At 39.8% G+C, this 20,285-nt stretch overlaps 1 protein-coding gene across 2 annotated transcripts in view; it reads left to right on the forward strand.

The window, feature by feature from the left end:
- NEBL (nebulette) overlaps positions 1–20,285 on the forward strand; it is a 439,204-nt gene that overhangs the window by 19,995 nt on the left and 398,924 nt on the right. The gene's annotated exons all lie outside the window — the stretch shown is intronic.

The raw sequence follows: 20,285 nt of genomic DNA on the forward strand, positions 1-20,285 counted from the left end.
CCGGTTTGCTCTCTCGGTCCCGGAGCCACCCAGCAAACCGCAGGGAAGGAGACCTGCTTGCTCGGGGTTCCGGGACCGAGAGAGCAAACCGGGAAAGGAGACCAGCTTCGCCGCGGTTTGCTCTCGCATTCCCGGAGCCACCCAGCAAACCGCAGGGAAGGAGACCTGCTTGCTCGGAGTTCCGGGACCGAGAGAGCAAACCGGGAACGCCGCGGTTTGCTCTCTCGGTCCCGGAGCCAGCCAGCAAACCGCAGGGAAGGAGACCTGCTTGCTCGGGGTTCCGGGACCGAGAGAGCAAACCGCGGCGAAGCTGGTTTCCTTTCCCGGTTTGCTCTCTCGGTCCCGGAACCCCGAGCAAGCAGGTCTCCTTCCCTGCGGTTTGCTGGGTGGCTCCGGGACCGAGAGAGCAAACCGCGGCGTTCCCGGTTTGCTCTCTCGGTCCCGGAACCCCGAGCAAGCAGGTCTCCTTCCCTGCGGTTTGCTGGGTGGCTCCGGGAATGCGAGAGCAAACCGCGGCGAAGCTGGTCTCCTTTCCCGGTTTGCTCTCTCGGTCCCGGAACCCCGAGCAAGCAGGTCTCCTTCCCTGCGGTTTGCTGGCTGGCTCCGGGACCGAGAGAGCAAACCGCGGCGTTCCCGGTTTGCTCTCTCGGTCCCGGAACCCCGAGCAAGCAGGTCTCCTTCCCTGCGGTTTGCTGGGTGGCTCCGGGACCGAGAGAGCAAACCGCGGCGAAGCTGGTTTCCTTTCCCGGTTTGCTCTCTCGTCCCGGAACCCCCCTTGAAGCCGCCCAACAGCGCTGCAGTGTGGCCACATCTAACACCACTTGTAGCGCTGGTTGCTGTAAGTGTGGCCACTCTGCAGCGCTGGCCCTATACAGCTGTACTAATACAGCTGTAACAACCAGCGCTGCAAAATTTTAGATGTAGACATGGCCTAAGAGTGACATAAGTGATGCCGACATGAGTGCTGGTGTGCACAGCTTCTCCCACTGACAGCTACCACCGCTCGCAGGGGCTGGAGTAGGTAAGCCGATTGGAGAGCTCCCGTCATCTTAGAATAGCTATATTAGAGAGCTTTGTTGTATCCACCAGGCAAGGTACTAACAAACTTCAACAGGACTTTAAAAATAAAGTGGAATCCTCTTTACCAATCCGCTACTGCACCCTCTGTAACTCTCACTCAGCCTCCTTAACTCCTCCCCCCTCTTTCCTGTTTCCTGTCCTTTCAGACTCCCAACAGCCAGTGCTCCCAATTCTAATAATTACAAGCAGCATGTAAACACCACAAGCTTACATTGGTGCAGCTGCACCGATACAGCTCTTGAATGAAGCTGTAGCCTCAGTCTCCTTCATTCTTTACTTGTTTCAACCAGCTGAACTGTAGGGCTCACAGTTTACTCTTTGGGGAATTCTGTGCCAAAAAAATCTGTGCACAATATTTTAAAATTCTGCAAAATTCTGCATATTTTATTTAAAATAACAATATATAATCACAAAATTTTCAGTTATTTGAGTAGTTTATTTCAAAATACCATCAGCAACTATGTCTATAACAATATAGACAACAAAAAATTTCCCTGAGGAGTAGAGAGTTGAAGAAATGCTCACGACAACCCAATTCCTGTTTCTCTGTCCCCTTGGCTTGGCTTTGCGGGGGGAGCGGGCAAACATCCACACCACCTACCCCCCGAGTCTGGGCTTCTCCCCGATACCCGCATCTCCAACCCCCCCAGAGCCCAGCCGCAGAATGTTCCCCCAGCTGAGACACCTGCATCCCCTACCCCCCAGAGCCCAGGGATACAGAGGGAGAAACAGCCTGATGCTGAGTCCCAGGCTTTTGTGGAGTTTCCTGAATGCTGCCTTCTATCCTTCAAGGATGTGCTGGGAACTGCAGCTATCAGGAAACCCTCCTTCCCCTCCCCCAGGCAGTGTCTTGTTTTTGTGAGCTAGGGAGATGGACTCTGCCAGGTCCAGCAGCCCCTAGTGGTGGCTAGCAGCTCTGCAGCCCATTTCTGCAAGTGGAAGAAGAAAATTTTGTGCAGAACTTTAATTGTGCACAAATTCTGCATTGCACAGTGGTGCAGAATTCCTCCAGGAGTAAAAGTTGTTGACTGACTGGCAGAATCCTGTTAACTCTTCATGTGCATGGTCATCTATTCTTCAAAAACAAGGTCAGGAAGACAAACCACTGAAAGTTACTTAGTCCATAGAAAGTTTCAAGAGTATTAGATTGAGTATAATTTCTTAATTATCTATTACATACACCATGCAAAGTGTTCCAATTTCATGGTTTCCAGATAATTTCTCTGTGAAGAGGAAAAACTTGGACAAAAGAAGGGAAAGGGAAAAGAGAGTACTGTGAAACTTCGGACAGTATTTATGCTTAAGATTTTTCCAATTGTTTGTGCAATTTAAGGTACATTTAAAACTTTATTTTAGTGCAATGAGATGATGAAAAGTACCATTCTAGGTCATAATAAATTGGCTGGTTTGGATTTAAAATTTTGACCTTATTCATAACAATTAGGACATAATTTGAGAATTGCCTGTGGAAAATGAAGTAGCTCAGAAGTTTTAGATACACACTCAAACATCTGAATCCAAACCAATTGTGTCTTATAACCACCCACTTGCACTAATCTCTCACTTTGAAGACTTTCCCTACCTATAGTTCTTATCTTTGGGGGAGGAGAGGCTTAGGAGAGGAGAGTAGCATATCTGTGTTCCTAGCAGTGATTAAATGCTTAATTTTGATGACCCAGCTGCTGCTGCTGTTCCAAGCCTCATTTGGTTCATCATCAGGGAACTCCTTATTACTGGGCAAATGGCTATAACAGATATCTTTTCCGTGGAGGATGATATTGTATATAGAAAGCATAAGCAAAAAAGAAATCTCAGATTGGCATGTCAAACAAATTTTACAGAGAGAGGTAACAGCATTTTTTTCAGAGTTGCAGGAAGAAGATCCAAAAGAGAGAGGGATTTAAAAAAAAATCCAACATAAACACAGAGATCAATCTATTTCTTTGTCTTCCCGAAGGAGGGAAACTCTTCACCTTCATTGCATATCCCCACCTTACCTATCATCCCTAAAATGCCGCTTCTGGTCTGCCAGCCTTCCTCAGCCACTGTTAAACTTTTGAACAAGTACCTTCAGTTTTTCTGCCATGTTGCATCCTGTACATGAGAGGACTCATATGCAGAGACACCTCATTGTCCTCCTTCAAATCCATCCTTAAGACTCTTCTCATCTGTGATGCCTCCCGTTGGTGTAAGTAGTGTCTACACTAAGTGCTGTAGTCACTTCGCTGCAGCGTTTTAAGTGTAGATCTTCCCTTAGTGCTTAGCAGCCTCTGATTTTATTTTCTGCTTCTAGGGTATATGCCCTGTTATTTTTGAGGAGGCTGTGTTTGAAATAATGTAGTTTCTTCTTTATAGGTTTAATTAACGTTATTGATTCTGACTCTTGTCCTCTGATGATTATTTAAACATGCCAAGAAATTCCACAGGTGATGGTGGATTCTCTATCACTTACAATTTTTAAATCAAGTTTGGATGTTTTTCTAAAAGATCTGCTCTAGGAATTATTTTGGGGAAGTTCTATGGCCTGTCTTTGTAGTAAAGGTCAGATTAGATGGTCACAGTGGCCCCTTCAGGTCTGTGAATCTATTAACCAATTAATAGTAAGTGAAAGAACGCCTCTGATAGATCTATTATATATAGTCCTGGACAAGTAGTCATGAACCATTGTCTTTTGACTCCAAAAAATCTCAATGCTGATGAAAATGCTGAGGAGCATTGCAAACATTTGAGTATTTGTTAATTTGTTTATTTCCTTTGCTGCTTCCAAATAGTTAAAAAGATGTTAGTTTATTCTGAAAATAATTCTTTATTGTCTAAAGATTTCTCTGCATGTGACAGTTTTTGAAAGTTTTGGCTCAGAATATAAAAATGATAGAGTCTGCTAGACTTTCGGGTCTTGAAGTTAGGACACAAAATGTAGTACTGAATGATGTAGCATTGTTAAAACACATTTTTGTAGTCACAAATCAGAAGTCTTTACCGGAAGCTCAAACCTATACAGTAATTACAAATAGGGTTAGTGTTCCTCATAGCATGGAGAACATAGAACGTAATTTTAAATAGTTATTTAAGACTAATTAACTTCCGTGTTTTTTGTCTTTTAGGAATTCCTATGATGCTTTTATTGATATGTTTAAAACTTGTTTGAGGGAAATCCTTAAAGGAGGAGTTACTTCCTCCCTTTTTGTTTTTGCTTTGTCTTGGCTCTTAGGTATACTCGAATGTCAATTTGGAGTATATTGCTAGCTACTGTTCAAGTCCCAGATCTTTAATTCAAAAGTAAGATACTGTTTCAATCAGGACTTAGCTACTTTCTCTAAGTCTAAAGTTAGGCAGGGACTGGCTTTGTAAGCTTGACTAGCAGTACCGTGCACTTTTCCATAATCATAAAGTCCTGATCTATCATAATGTTGCATACGCTATTTTGCAGTGTAAATAAATTTTTGTTGTGTAATCAGGGCAAACAAATTCAAGCTGAGACTAGACTTACTCATGTATAGTTACTTATAATCATGCGCACTCTCTTTGATCCAGATCAGATGAAGGAATTTATACATGTGTATATTTTTGGGGAATCAGTTGTATTTCCCCATCCTACATTTGCTCTTATTGTGGTGGAAGATTCTACTGAAGCTATAAAATAGTTGATATAGCTGCACTTTATTATTTGAAATATAAATTAACTGCTTGACACAAAGTAGGATTTCTCTCTCTCTCTCTCTGTGTAGGAATATATAAAATTATGGTTACTAATTCAAATTGTCAAGTATCAGAGGGATAGCCGTGTTAGTCTGGATCTGTAAAAGCAGTAGAGAGTCCTGTGGCACCTTATAGACTAACAGACGTTTTGGAGCATGAGCTTTCGTGGGTGAATACCCACTTCGTCAGATGCATGTCATGCATGTCATGCATCTGACGAAGTGGGTATTCACCCACGAAAGCTCATGCTCCAAAACGTCTGTTAGTCTATAAGGTGCCACAGGACTTTTTACTGCTAATTCAAATTGGTAATATATTACTGTGTTTATTACTGTTTTTTCCATTTTAGTTTAATGGATGAGAGCATTTTTATTGGATTTTTTATCTATAGTTTTTCAAAAAAATATTTTTAAAGCAAAAACAGAGAGAAGTGATCGGATCTTTTTTTAATTTTCAAGAAGCAGGAATATGCACTGTGGAAGCGTTTGCAGCATTAATTTCATCTGTACAATCAAACAAATTTACTAAAGAAACATCTCTTTTGGTAGTTGTAGGTCAAGGAGTAGATGAGCTAAGGGAGGAAAATTAGTTTGGTATCAGTCTACATAGCTCCATAAATAGTCAAGCATCAACTAGTTATTGAGCAGTTTTCTCAGAGCAGTAACTGGTTAAAGGTGAAACTGTCATTGGACAAGGAAATCTAGATCACATCTGCAGTGGATTGAAAGGTACTGGATGGGATTTGTGAGTGGAGGAAGAATTAAACAATTGAGCTGAAGAGACTTCATCTATACCAAGTTCTTCCAGTTGTTAGCAGAGATTGCAACTCAGTAAACAAATCTGTTGGTGAGCAGTAGGGCATAGAATTTGGTTAATTCTGTGTTACCTCTGCAATGCAAACAAGTGAAAAACAGTAAATACATCCTGCCACTAAAATTATCAGGTACAGTCTGACTGTAAATACGTATAGGGAGCAGAACCTACACAGTCATTTTTACATAGTTACTTTTCAGTCTATAAACACATTTTACTGCAAAAAGGTTGTCATGTCAATTATTTTATTAATTTCTATAATGCCTTTCACCGCCATATCTGCATGCTTATTTACATAAGGTACATCAGTTATAGAAAACTGTTAAGCAAAAATACTATTTAAAGCAATAACATATCTTTTGCTTGGTGATCTGGAGCTCCTCATGCTCTTGGAGGACTGTTACAAGTAATGAATTGTAGACATGATGACCCTTGATTGAGAGAGCCTTGTCATTTGCTTAGAGAGTTTAAAGAACATACTGGTTTATTGTAGACAATAGAATAGGGTTAAAATATTTCAAGTTGTCTTATGAAGTGTACCATAGTATTGTGTTTTGTTGCACACTGCTATGAAAGAGCTCTTTGAAGGGAGGATCCTGAAAGATGCTTTTTGTTCATGGTTACTAGTGGGCAATTATCATCTACCTCTGGCATCTCCTTATAGATTCCCATCATACAAAGGTGTTTGTGCACACAGGACCTCTATGAAAAATAATACAAATGGGACAGTATCGTCTGTTTTATTTGTGAAAAGAATTAAGAAAAAGAGCTGTGTGAATAAATAATATTTGATTTGGTGGCTGAACTGAAAAATTGAAAAAAAGCAACAATCTTCAAAACATTTCAAATTTACCCACAACAAAATGGTTGTTTTATTTTCCAGTTTTTTTAATCTTTTTAAAAATAAAACTGCAGGAAAATCCTAAACAATATCAAAATGTTTCATTTTAAAAATGTCAAAACATTTAGATTTTTTTGGGAACTTTTTTCTATTATTTTTAAACTGAAACAATTTGGCAAATTCAATCAAAATTCGCAAATTATGTTGGTCAACCTGAATCTGCATTTTTTTTGCAAAAAAAAAAGTTTTGGGTGAAAAACATTGCCTTGTTCTGTTATGAAATAATAATAGTTCTTACATGGTTCTTGCTAATTCTACAGTCCAATTTCACTCTTGCTGTAAGTAGACATAGCCCTAATTGACATCAGTGGAAGATGAACTGTTTTCAAACAGGGATGAATTTGATCACATATGTTCTACTTGGTGTAAAACATTAAGCCTTACAATCACTCCTCTGAGGTAGGTTATACCTTAAATGTCAGAGAAAGAAATGTGAAGGAAAAAGAAGAGATACTATAGTCCATAGACTTACTCTTTACACAAAGATGGTGGTTCAGTCAGTGAATTAAAATATATTCTGGCAGGAAACGCTAGAAAGAGAGAGAGAGAGAGAGAATCTACAGGAATTTAACATTCAAAGGGAAGTTGGGATATAAACAGTAGCTGTCATTGCTTGAGAAATTATGGTGAAGAGGAAAATGGACATATCACAGATTCAGTAGAGCTGTAGCACAGGAGAGAGGATAGTAAAGTTCATGGCAGTCTGACACAACCAGATTAAGACCACTTTGTCTTCCTAATAATGGATGTAATAAGTTGTTTGGTAATTGTTTACATCTAGATGTAAGCAGTCAGGATGAGCTCTACCCTGACATCTGGTGGTGAATTGTGGCGAGTGTGGAAAGGAACTTCCGGGGCTGATCTGGTTTGCATAAGCACACCTACCCTGCCTAGCATGAGCCTACAGCAGCCCAAAATGGTCACTTTGACAGCTGTGGGATCCCCAGTTTCTGTTATTGCGGCAGGAGGAATAAAGTGTTGTTACCCTAATTATATGAATGAGGGACTATGAAACTGTTTTATGATAGAGGCTCTCACCATCAACTAAGTAGCACTTGCTAAACAAGGGACATGGGTTCCAATACCCAGTGAACTGAGAGAGGTATTTGTACCAGGTGGTGTGGGCACCTTTTGTAAGCCTGAAACACCAGTTGCACCACCTCCTCTCTCCACTGTTGAATGTCAAAGCTAATTTTGATTCTATTAAGAACCTAGTTACAGGCTGCTGGGCTGAATTCACTTTGGGCTAATGGTGCACCAGCAATGGGGCTCTCCTGCTACAAGCTGAAATCACTAAGAGCTGAAGTCACTAAAGAGCTAAAGTTACTAAGAGCTGAGTGTTGTGTTAACTATTGGGGGAGCCTGAAGCTATATTGCAGAGCGGAGCAGTTTGTGGGGACAGCTGGAGCAGCTCACAGGACGGCTGGCAGAGTGGAGCAGTTTGCGGGATGATTGGAGCGACCCACGGAACAGTGAGCAGAGCAGTTTGCGGGGACAGCTGGAGTGGCTCATGGGACAGCTGGTGGAGCAGAGCAGCTGGCAGAGTGGAGCAGTTTGTGGGACCGTTGGAGTGGCCCACAGAATAGCAAAGCGGAGCGGAGCAGTTTGCAGGGGACGGCTGGAGAAGCAGAGCGAAGCGGCTGGTAGAGCGGAGCAGTTCGTGATGAAGGCGGAAACAGAACCCCACGGAGAGGTGGGGCAGTTGGCCCCAGAGCACGTAAAGTGTCCCTTAATATCCCGCACCCCTCCCCTCCCACACTCACCCCGGGGGAGAGGCTGGGGGCGGGAAACCCTACAGATAGACTTTTGAACTCTGGGGCTGCACTGACCCGGGACAGAGACTTTTGGGTTGTGGGACTTTTTTGTGATTTTTGGGTTTCTGGACTCAAGAACCAAAGGGAAAGGACACAGCCCAATTTGATGGGGTGGGTCTTTGCTCATGGTTTGGTCTACGAACTCTAGTTGAGGTGTTTTCCCAATTTAATGCTGATGTCGTCTACCTCATCTTATTAAACATTTTCTGCTACACCGAGACTCTGTGCTTGCGAGAGGGGAAGTATTGCCTCTTTGAAGTGCCCAGGGGTGTGTGTAAAATTCTTCCAGGTCATCGGGTGGAGGCTTGAGCTGGATTTGCATTACGTTATTGGGAGGGGACCCCTATGTACTGAACCCGGCCCTTGCTACTATCAACTTGGCCTGGCAGAAGGGTTACATAGGCATGACTAAAAAAAATGGTTTGTTTTGGGCTTCTGTAATGAATGCAGCACAAAAAATGACCATAGTATTTTCAGTGTTTTTCTTTAGAAGTTGTTTCATCAAAACTGAAACATTTTGCAGCGATGAAGCGGTTTCTGTTCAGTTTTTGGAAGGGGTAGAGGGAGAGACTCTCACTCTGTCTAGCCTGGTGGTTAGGTCAGAGTGCTCTGGGATGAAAAACTCTGCTCTGAATCAGGCAGAGTAGGGACTTGAACTTGAGTCTTTCACTTTCCCGACCAGTGCCCTAACCAGATGGGGGCACACGTACTCTCAGTTTCACTCACTCAGTCTCTTTCTAAACTGAAAAGCTCAAGTTCCAGTCTGAAGAGAAATTTTGAAACCATGAAATTGAATTGTTTTCTCTGGTCAGCTCTACTTTTCTTAGCCTCTGGTGCAACTTTATCCATTAATACACAGCAATTTGTGGCACGCAATACTTGTATTTAATTTTATTATTAAAACTACATTGTAAAATATGAAAACTAAGACTTTTCACTCAGTTTCCCAAATGGAAGAATGAAAGATGTCTCAAATGATGACATTCCCTTGGGTGGTGCAGCAAGACAGAAATTTGTCTGAAAGCTATACAGTAGGGTTAAATATGGCTAGATCTCCATATTGTAAAGTATGCGTACTGTGCATCAGATCTGTATGTGAAAGGATATACCTACCACTGACATACACAGCATCCTTTTAGATACCAAGATTGTCAACAACTGTAAAACTATATTTAATTAACAAATCTTTCTCTTTTAATATGAATATGCCCAATTCTCTTTGTCTATTAAAATTATGTTGTGTTTGGGTATTGTTACCTTGGAATTTTAATCTTAATTACAGAAGGTCTTGGTAACAGTTGCTTAGCAACACACATTTGAGAAACAGATTTGTTGATTTATGATGATATATCATACAAAACCTCTAAAATGAAATATATTGCAAGATAAGCAAGCATATAGTATGAAGAATGCATTTCTACTGACTGATTCTGGTAACCTCCACCTTTATGATGTGTGGCCAGATCCCAAAATAGAGTGACTTTGTACTGATTTAGTTATTAAATAACTTATGTAACACGGGACTTGTTTTTCTTGCACATTATTTTTGTTCTAGCTGTAAATCTTATTAAACTGTGCCACTGGAGTGGCACAATCTGGGCATTCATGTAGACTTGGACTACCGCAACTCGCTTACATGCAGGGTAGGAATTGTAATCCCCGTAGAGCAGCCATTTGGTAAGTCTGATACTTATGGCAAGGACAAGCTAGAGCAGGGGTCGGCAACCTTTCAGAAGTGGTGTACCATGTCTTAATTTATTCACTCTATTTAAGGTTTTGCATGCCAGTAATACATTTTAACGTTTTTAGAAGGTCTCTTTCTATAAGTCATAATATATAACAAAACTATTGTATGTAAAGTAAATAAGGTTTTAAAAATGTTTAAGAAGCTTCATTTAAAATTAAATTAAAATGCAGAGCCCCCTAGACCAGTGGCAGGGACCCAGGCGGCATGAGTGTCACTGAAACTCAGCTTGTGTGTTGCCTTCGGCATGCGTGCCATAGGTTGCCTACCCCTGAGCTAGAAGATGGTGAGGAGCTTAAGGTTCTTTTTATGCAATACTTCTTTTCCATTCCTTGAAGAGCAAAGCATGTTATGGATCAGAGACCAAAAGATTTTTAAGGTAACCTATTTTGAGAACTAGAGGAAGTTTCTGGAGAAATTTTGAAGTTGGATGTGTCTGAGTGTATATGTAGTTAGGGTATACCAGTATTTTCTGCACCTTGTAATGAGTCTTCTATGTTTAAATGCAGAAGTCAAGCTGTTTACTGAATTCATGTATAAGGATTAAGAAATTGAGCAATTTGTAATGCTGGCATATTCTCTGTGTAGAAATTCTGTGAATGCAAAAACTTAGTCAGCACCACTGAGCCAGGTGGACTGTTGTTAAAATCCTAGTGCCTACTATGAACACAGACCTAATCAAAGAAACAAATTGCAAATAAAATTATCATTTATAAATACAACAAAGCTAAACATCTTGTATTGTGAGTCTTTATTTCACTCTGCCTTTTAACATATATTTTGAAGCATAAAAAGAGAATGTGTGTCTCAGTTTTATCATTGGAATAGTACTCAGAACAGGGACTTCTTCTCCTTGTGTAGTGCCAAGCACACTGTAGGTGTTTAACCAGTAATAATTGTCCTGATCTTCCATCTAACATATCTTGCTGAATTCCTTGTGAAACAATGTTCTCTATGTCCTCATCTGAACCAAAAATATACAGAGGTCCATTCAAGTTGATGCTTTTCTGATAATGAAAGGACTCTTCTTTCACATCTTCAAAGGCTTTTTTTCCCGTTTGTAACTAAACTGGACTACTGTAGTCTGGATAAAGGAGATAATGAATATTTCCTTACCCATAGCACCTTACCTGTGGCTCTGTATATGTATAGAATATCATTTAATATTTTCAAACACTGGTGTGTTATTACAGCTGTTCTACTGCCATCTTATTACTTCGGTGGAGACTTTGTGCTCTAGCTAACTCGTAGTAATTACTTATGAACAACACTCATAACCAAACATTTTCATTTTCCTGCAGACAAAGAACTTCTAGTCATCCAGTTTTTCATCTCTTCAAGATGTCACATGCTGGTGATTAAAATAATGTCTATTTAATAGTGAAAATTTCAGTAGTACCTTTTTCTTATGACCTATCATTTGAGTCCCAACACTCAAATTTGTCACCTATTTGTCTGCCTAACTCTGGTAGGCAGTGACCCCATATGCTTATCTTGGCTTCTCAAAAACAGAGAAATGTCTCAGTAATAAAAACAAAACTGTTGATAATACTTTGGTTTTCATACTAATTATATCCTAGCTTAAGAAACTTGCTTTCCTGGTATCAGAGTTCTGTTGTTCAGTTGTGGTTGCATCAGAGCTGTACCTAGGCCTTGCCTAGCCAGCCCAGTAAGTTTGGTATGAGTTCATCAAACCCACACCTTGCCTGTAGATTCACAATGAAATTAAACTAGGGGAAAATTGGGTTACTTCAAATGTGAACCTTTTTTCACTTCAGGTCTTGTGAATCCATGCAAACTGGATCTCGGATAAAATTTTGTTGATAAAATTTTGTTAGAGCCAAACCTGTATTCATTCAGCTCAGATATTTCCTAGTCCATGCTACTTCTTGGGTTACAATTTTTAACATCTGCCATGTTCCCTGAGAACAGTGCATCCCACAGGCCAAAAGAGAGAATTTTACACAAAGCTTGTGTTTAGCTGTATTTCATTTGATCCTTTTTGAAAGGAGTTAATATAGTTGTTTTGTGCTGAGCATTACTCAAAAAATGTCATTATTATTACTCGTCTACTCAAATTCACTTGACACAGTCACCTTCTCATAAGGTTTAAATGAAATATTATTTGAATATTTCCTAAGAATTGCTGAATACTTTATTGATCTCATACTTATTCAGTATTTGTGTTTACTTCTGGAGTCATGTTAAAAACAAAATTAATACATAGAATATTAGTGGGAAAACTTTGAATAGCAATCTGATCAGAAAAATTCTGTTTAAACGTCAACATTCTATAAGTGAAGATGGCATTCCCCAGTTCTTATTTACAAGACGCATAGCAAATGTGTGCACACATGGGATATGGTTTGTCCCTAGAACTCTGACAATAGAACTATTGTGAAGTGTGAGCTTCAAAAATCTTTTGTGTACTAACATGAAAACTATCACAATAAATGTGCAACTTTTGTTTCTGATTTTGAATATCCTATATTGCCACAGAGTATTTGTGTGTATAGATATAATGTATGTTAAGTGTTCATGTTTTGTTATAAAGGATGTTAATGTGACAGGCATCCTCTTGGGCCACACAGGGGATTGAACTGGGGACCTTCAGACCTGAGAACTACAGCTTTGAACTAAAGAGCCATGGGTCTGTAGCAACTCAGATCTTCTGAATTGTCACAGAACAGGACTTGTAACACACACTCCCAGTAGTCACATTTGTATAGAAGCAGAATCTTTATTTTGTAAGAAATCATCAGTGACCATGATCCAGTAAAGGCCACTTATAGCCTCTAGGCAATACTGTAATACAAATGATTAATAAGTATTTTAAAATATGTCTTAGGAGGTACCTACAGTTACTTAAGAGACACCAATAGATGTTAAAAACAAGTCATCTTAAAGTAAAAAGTAATTTAATACTATTGTGTTATACTCCTGTATGTACCATGGGAATGTAAAGATTAAAAATAGAAGAATATTTGTTCTGAAAAAGTCCTTTCTAATTGAACTTTAATCTTTTTAGAAAAATATCAGACAAACTCTGATTGGTTTGTGCTCTTAGGCCACATACTAATGACAACAAGGAAAAAGTTTATTTACATTGGGTCCATTGTGCAGAAAGCTCTTCTTTGGTCACTCTTAAAGGTTTGTTTGCTAATTCAAAGACTGTGTCCAGTCATCTGGAGGACTGTGTCCAGTTTTAGGCCCCACACTACAAGAAGGATGTGGAAAAATTGGAAAGAGTCCAGCGGAGGGCAACAAAAATGATTAGGGGTCTGGAGCACATGACTTACGAGGAGAGGCTGAGGGAACTGGGATTGTTTCGTCTGCAGAAGAGAAGAATGGGGGGGGGAGGATTTGATAGCTACTTTCAACTACCTGAAAAAGGGTTCCAAACAGGATGGATCTAGACTGTTCTCAGTGGTAGCAGATGACAGAACAAGGAGTAATGGTCTCAAGTTGCAGTGGGGGAGGTTTAGGTTGGATATTAGGAAAAACTTTTTCATTAGGAGGGTGGTAAAGCACAGGAATGGGTTACCTAGGGAGGAGGTGGAATCTCCTTTCTTAGAGGTTTTTAAGATCGGGCTTGACAAAGCCCTGACTGGGATGATTTAGCTGGGAATTAGTCCTGCTTTGAGCAGGGGGTTGGACTAAATGACCTCCTGAGGTCCTTTCCAATCCTGATATTCTATGATTCTATGATTATTTTCTTCCCCTCAAACAGATTATTCTTTCCTCACAAAAATGCCACATTTGTTTATATAATTTATTTTAACAATTTTATCTATATTAAACTTCACATATTTTCTCATTGCCTGGCTATTTATATATAAAAACTTATGTGCATAATACCATGTGTGCTCATTAGGTCCTAAACAGTCAAGGTCCGTGTTGGTTACTCATGGATGAGGAACCTGAAAAAAATGTGTAGTGATAAAATGAAAAGTCTATCAGTATGGATAAAAAGTTCAGTAAACAGGATGTACACTGAAGAAAACACTCTGTCTACGTTGGTGGTAACAGTGTAGGAAAAAGCAAAGAATGTTTGAAGAATGCCTGTAAGTGTTGATTAATTGAGAGACTCCACCATGATCTGTAAAGATGAGGGCGTGGCACCAAGCTACTATTTGCAGTCAGAACTGGAGCTCAGGATATTTGTTTGACCACCTTTCTGATTGTTCAAAATTCCACTTCTAGTCTTGGCATGGTTTTGACTTACTTTATATTTTTTAAATACACACACAAAAATCCAAAACAAAAACAAAAATGCCATTGTGGCCGACATCTCCCTAATGAGAATGGTCAGATGTCTCATTTCTGTACAGTGGGTTAGGGAAACCTTCCTCCCACAACAAAGCAGCTTACTGTTTTTCACAACATAAAACTATTTAATCAGTAATCCAGTTTCCATAAAGCCAGTAACCCCTTTCAGTCTGCCTTAAGGATATTGCTTCACCCTTATATTGAAACAGTCAGACTGCTTGCTGAAGTTGGCATTTATACTTTTGGAAATGCAATAAATAAATAGCTGTTGTTTATTTGGTATTGTTAATCACTTGGGGCAACAGGAATTAATGAACACAACAAATTGGACAACTCCATTCTGAGGTGGGATACTTCAGATGCATTTATTTCATGTTTTGGAAAATGGGAATCTTGACACAGCTTCCAGCAATCCCTCTGGATTTTCCTCTAAAATGTGCAATCATATGAGTGGACTATTTTATCAAGGAAAAACAAGTGATTTTGTTTCTGTTACAGTTTTGAGGTCACCAGTCTGTTGTTAACCTACCAAACTCACCAGTGGATCCAAATGAATTAAAAAAAGAAAAACAGTTGACACAGTAACATCTGTTACCAGTAGTTCAACTGGTACTGCTCTGTTCTTGCCTTTCCTCTGTAGCTGATTGGGGGATAAAAACCTAACCCCAAACTCCTAAAGCTGGGATGGTGGGGGAGACAAGAGAGCCAACTTCAAGTGGTAATACAGCAAATGAGGGCAAGTGCAATGCTGTTGTTATTTAAAATAGGGAGGAAAGGGCTCTGGTGAAAGCCCTATTTCTAAATAAAGTTGAGCCTCCAAACAAACCGTCATCAACAATGTCAATATGAAGAGGAAAAAATCCTAATTTGTTTGATAATTATTTGCCTTTTTAAGGAATCTCGTTCTCTTCCTGCTCACTTAGCTGTTAGCCAAATATCTCTAGAAATAGTTTTAAAATGGAATCTTAGCTTTTTTTGTAAATGCGACTTTAATCTCATAAATATATTACTTTGATTTTGTTTTCTGTTCTATGATTAGAAGGGGTTGTCATAGTATATTTCCCCAATCTGAACCTTAGAGTCCAAAAGTTGGGGTACCAGCATGAATTCCCCTAAGCTTAATTACCAGCTTAGATCTGATACAGTGCCACCACCCAAAAATATATAGTGTTTTGGGCACTCTGGTCCCCCCAAAAACCTTCCCTGGGGACCCCAAGACCCAAATTCCTTGAGTCTTACAACACAGGGGAATAAACCATTTCCCTCCCCTTCTCTCCCCCACCCTGGGGTATTCTGGAGAGAGAGACAGATTCAAGCTCCATGAATCTAAACAAAGGGATTCCACCCTTCTCCTTCCCTGTTAAGTACAGACTCAATTCCCTTGAGCCTCAACAAGGGGAAAAAATCAGACAGGTCTTAAAAGCAAAACTTTTAATAGAAAGACAGAAAAAAACTAAAAGTTATCTCTGCAATTTAGATGGTAAAAGTACAGGGTTTTACAGCTTATAGACACTAGAAAGAAGCCTCCCCTCAGCAATATGCAATTTAAAATACTTCCAGCAAAATACACAAATGCAAATATAGAAAACAATCAAAAGACTATAACCGCCTGTTCTACTTAATACTCACGATTCTGAATATATAAGAGACTGTAGCAGGGAGATTGGCAAGAAACCTGGTTGCACGTCTAGTCCCTTCCTGGACCCAGAGAGAACAAAGCCAAACCCAAAAAACACAAACAAAAGCTTCCCTCCACCGAGATTTGAAAGTATCTTGTCTCCTGATTGGTCCCCTGGTCAGGTGTTTGGTTCCCTGTTTGTTAACTCTTTACAGGTAAAAGAGACATTAACCCTTAACTATCGGTTTATGACGGGTGTGTGTGTGAGGGAAAGGGGAAGTACTGTGTGTTGTATTTTTTTAATATCCTAAGCAAGACTTAACGATAACTTTAAGGAAATTATGAGAAAGAAGAAGTTGCATTAGAAACCCAGTGGTAGTGTAGTTGTTCTTTGAGCATTTCCATTTAGTTTAGAGTTTTTATTATTTACTAAATCTTTAACCAGCGGAACTGGGTAATAAAAGTATATCAGCCAAAATGGGATTTTTAAAAAAATATTCATTTCAAACAAATAATGGAATCTGATCAGATGGTTAATGTGCCAAGTGAATTAGAGTAGCAGGCAGTGTTAATTTAGCAGTTTTGGGCTGAGAGTTTCTAAAAATAAAAAGTATCAGAGGGGTAGCTGTTTTAGTCTGGATCTGTAAAAGCAGCAAAGAGTCCTATGGTACCTTATAGACTAACAGATGTATTGGAGCATGAGCTTTTGTGGGTGAATACCCACTTCGTTGGATGCATGTAGAAATAAATAAATTCCCCCCAATGCAAAAATCTACCAAAACAAATCACTGCACACACAATTCTCTCCCAGGGGAGAGGCTGAGAGAGAGAAAAAACCTCATGGGACAATTGTTAATCATATTGCTTAATGCACTACTGGAAGGCTATAGTGATGAGCTTGATACAAGAACCTATATGGAATAGAAAAACATTCATTTGGGAAGGACTCGAGTGAAGCGGGTTCTAGGGGTACTGAGGGATGGAAAATTTTATGTGATATGCTGAAAAGGTAGGTTTTATGGAGTCTGCTGCTGGTTGTTTAGTATTTTTCTACTGTTGCCTCTTATTAAAAATACAACCATAGCAATATTTTGTTACAGTTCCTGGGGACAGATGTCTTTTTGTGTATTTGAAATTCAAATAAATATAATTCTATGAAGCTACTTTAAAATGACAAACCAAAATAATTTTTCATACATAGTTCCATGTGCTCTTTGTAAAAATATAGCTATAAGGTAGCTTGTTTGATGTTTGCAGACTGTCATTTTTATTCTCTTTTCCATATATACATAAATGGTGATCTTAAAACAAAGCAAAACAAAGAAAAAAGACGCACCACCCCCAAATCACTTATGAAAACTTGCCATTACATTTAAAGAATTTCTCATTGTTGTAACAATGGTCTCATACTAACTTCACTTCAGGTTAATGAAGAATCCTGACATACGTGAGATTAGTTTTGTTATGTAACTGAAAGGTAAAGTGACTTTCATTCAGGACCTAAGAGACTGATTCCATTAATGATAGGTATTAGGGATATTAAAGCATTTAGGTCATCTAGTCTATTCTCCTGCCAATGCATTACTTTCTGTGAGTGTATTTGCTAGTGTTTATTTGACACTAGTTTCCAATGTCTCCAGCCGTGGGACTTGCATCTCTTCCACTGTCAAATGGATCTTTCTGTCAGGAGGTTTTTCATCATATTCAGTTTAAATTTTATTTCTTATGCCTATCTAAATAATTCCTGTCCCTCCTTGCTGCTCACATCATTCGAAATACTTGTAAATGGTTATCATGTTCCCCTTAGTTAACACCTATAGTACTTACCTCCAGATCCTTGTTAGGTTTGGTAACTCTTTTCTGAATTCCCTCCAATTTGACTATATCTTTAAGGGCAGATATGCCAAGAACTGAACACAGTATTCCAGATGCAGTCTAAATCACATATTGCTTGATCCTGCCTGGTGCTGAGGGCTCAAGCCCAATTCAGCAAAGCACTTAAATATGTTACTCCTGGGGGAGTAAAGGTGCACACAATATTTTAAAATTCTGCAAATTGTATTTGTCAAAATAATACTACATAATTATGCCAGTTTCAATTATTTTAGTAATTTTCTTTCAAAATACCTGTCAGCAAGTATGTCTGTAACAATACAGACACTCTCAAGAGCAGAGAGTTAAAGAAACCTCTATGACAACCCAGTCCCTATTTCTCTGCCAGTTTTCTCCCCTCCCAGAGCCAGCTGGGTCCCCCTCCCCCAGCCAATACACCTGAACCCCCTATTCCCCAGAGCCCTGCCAAAGGACCCTTCCGGCCTAGATACCTTCATTCCCTTCCCTCCGGAGCCCATCTGTGGGGCCGTCCTTGCCCAGACACCCACCCCTACCCCTCAGAGTCCAGGGACTCAGAAGGAGAAACAGCGTGATGCTTGATCCCAGGCTTATGTGGAATTTCCTGCTAGCTGACGTCTCCTTCCCTTAGGGTGTGCTGAGAACTGTAGCTGCCAGGAACCATCTAGCTCCCTCCCTGTCCCACCCAACAGTGTCTTCTGTATGTGAGCTGGGTGGGCTCTGCTGGGTCCAGAGGCCCCACAGCACTGCAGCCCATTTCTGTGGGGAAAAGAAATTCTGCGTGCACAACATTCATTTCTGCATAATTCTGCATTGTGCAGTGGAGCAGAATTCTCCCATGGGAAAGCATTTGCTTACTTTTAAAAAATGTGAGTCGTTCAATGGATGTCAGTAGGACTACTGTTGGCCAATGTTAAGGACTAGAATGCTCAGCATATGGCAGAATCAAGTCCCTAAGAGGGAGTATCTCCATGATGCCCTGTCTCTGATTATGCAGCTACAAATGGAATTGATTTCTTGGTCCATTGCTCAGCTGCCTTGTCTTTTCCACTGTCAGTCATAAATCTCTTTTGTCCCTCTTTTCCACTAGAATATTGTTAAAATTGGGAATTTATTAGAAAGAAAAAGTATCAAAAGGACCAAGGGAAACCATTATGATATATCTTTATAGAGTTCCCATGATAACCCTATCCCAGAATGAGAAAATGACTTAAAATTAAGTGTGAACTGCATAATGATGCCTTTGCTAACCCCTTTATAAATTGAGATTATGAAAGTATAACAATTTCAAATCAATGAAACATTAGATAGAGATTAATTAAGGTTGGTTAACAATGCTGCAATTTTAACAGATTTTCTTTTTTTCCATCTTTATGATGGGACCTTTGGTACTGCTTTGGTCCTCTGCCCCCAGTGCAGTGGCTCTCAACCTTTCCAGACTACCATATCCCTTTCAAGAGTCTGATTTGTCTTGCATATCCCCAAGTTTCACCTCACTTAAAAATTATTGGCTAAAACAATCAGACCTAAAAATACAAAAGTATCACAGCACGCTATTACTGAAAAATTGCTTACTTTCTCATTTTTACCATATAATTATAAAATAAATCAATTGGAATGTAAATATTATACTTACAGTTCAGAGTATAGTCTATAGAGCAGTATAAACAAGATACTGTCTGTCTGAAATCGTAGTTTGTACTGACTTCACTAGTGCTTTTCATGTAGCCTCTTGTAAAACTAGGCACATATCTAGATGAGTTGATGTACCCACTGGAAGACCTCTGCATACCCCCAGGGTACACGTGCCCCTGGTTGAGATGAGAACCACTGTCCCAGTGTATATGTGATTCTTGAAATACACATGTAAGTGGAAAATTGTGTGTGTGTGTGTCTGTACTTTTCTGAGTAACTTGCATTGAAGGATGAATGATTTCTAACTAGTATTTGATAAGTGACTGGTTAAAAGTAGAGCTGGCAAAACAATGCAAACTTTTTTTTTTGTAAATATCTGTGCAAAGTGCTGAACTTGCTTCAGCCACATTCACACTCCTCTTGTGCTTGCTTGTGATGAGCAGGGCATTGCTTGGTGTGGCAAGCAGTATCATAAAAAAAAAAAAAAGTGCAAAGGCCCACTACATTAAGGCCTGAGATAGCAGCTAATATGGTGCTGGAAGGTTAAATCTGTATTCTGTAGCCCATAGAGCTAGTTTAAAAATATTTTATTTAGCAGTAATGTAAGACCTACAGGCCTACACCCTGTAAGATATTTAGCTTAAGTAGTTAGCGTAAGGCTTTGTGGCCTCTGAGTCTTAGCATAAGTGAGTTGTCTGATGGTGACCTGGAGGACAGGCACTTCAGCACAAATCAAGATAATGCTGGACTGTACAGATGCAGCCTGCGGTGGTGAAGGACCAGAAGGAGAGAAAAAAGTGGCCTCAGCAGAGACCATAGTTGAGGAACAGGACAAAGAGATGCCAGAGACTGTTCCTGGAT

The sequence above is a fragment of the Gopherus evgoodei genome, chromosome 2 (assembly GCF_007399415.2).
Source record: "Gopherus evgoodei ecotype Sinaloan lineage chromosome 2, rGopEvg1_v1.p, whole genome shotgun sequence".
Classification (NCBI taxonomy): Eukaryota; Metazoa; Chordata; order Testudines; family Testudinidae; genus Gopherus; species Gopherus evgoodei.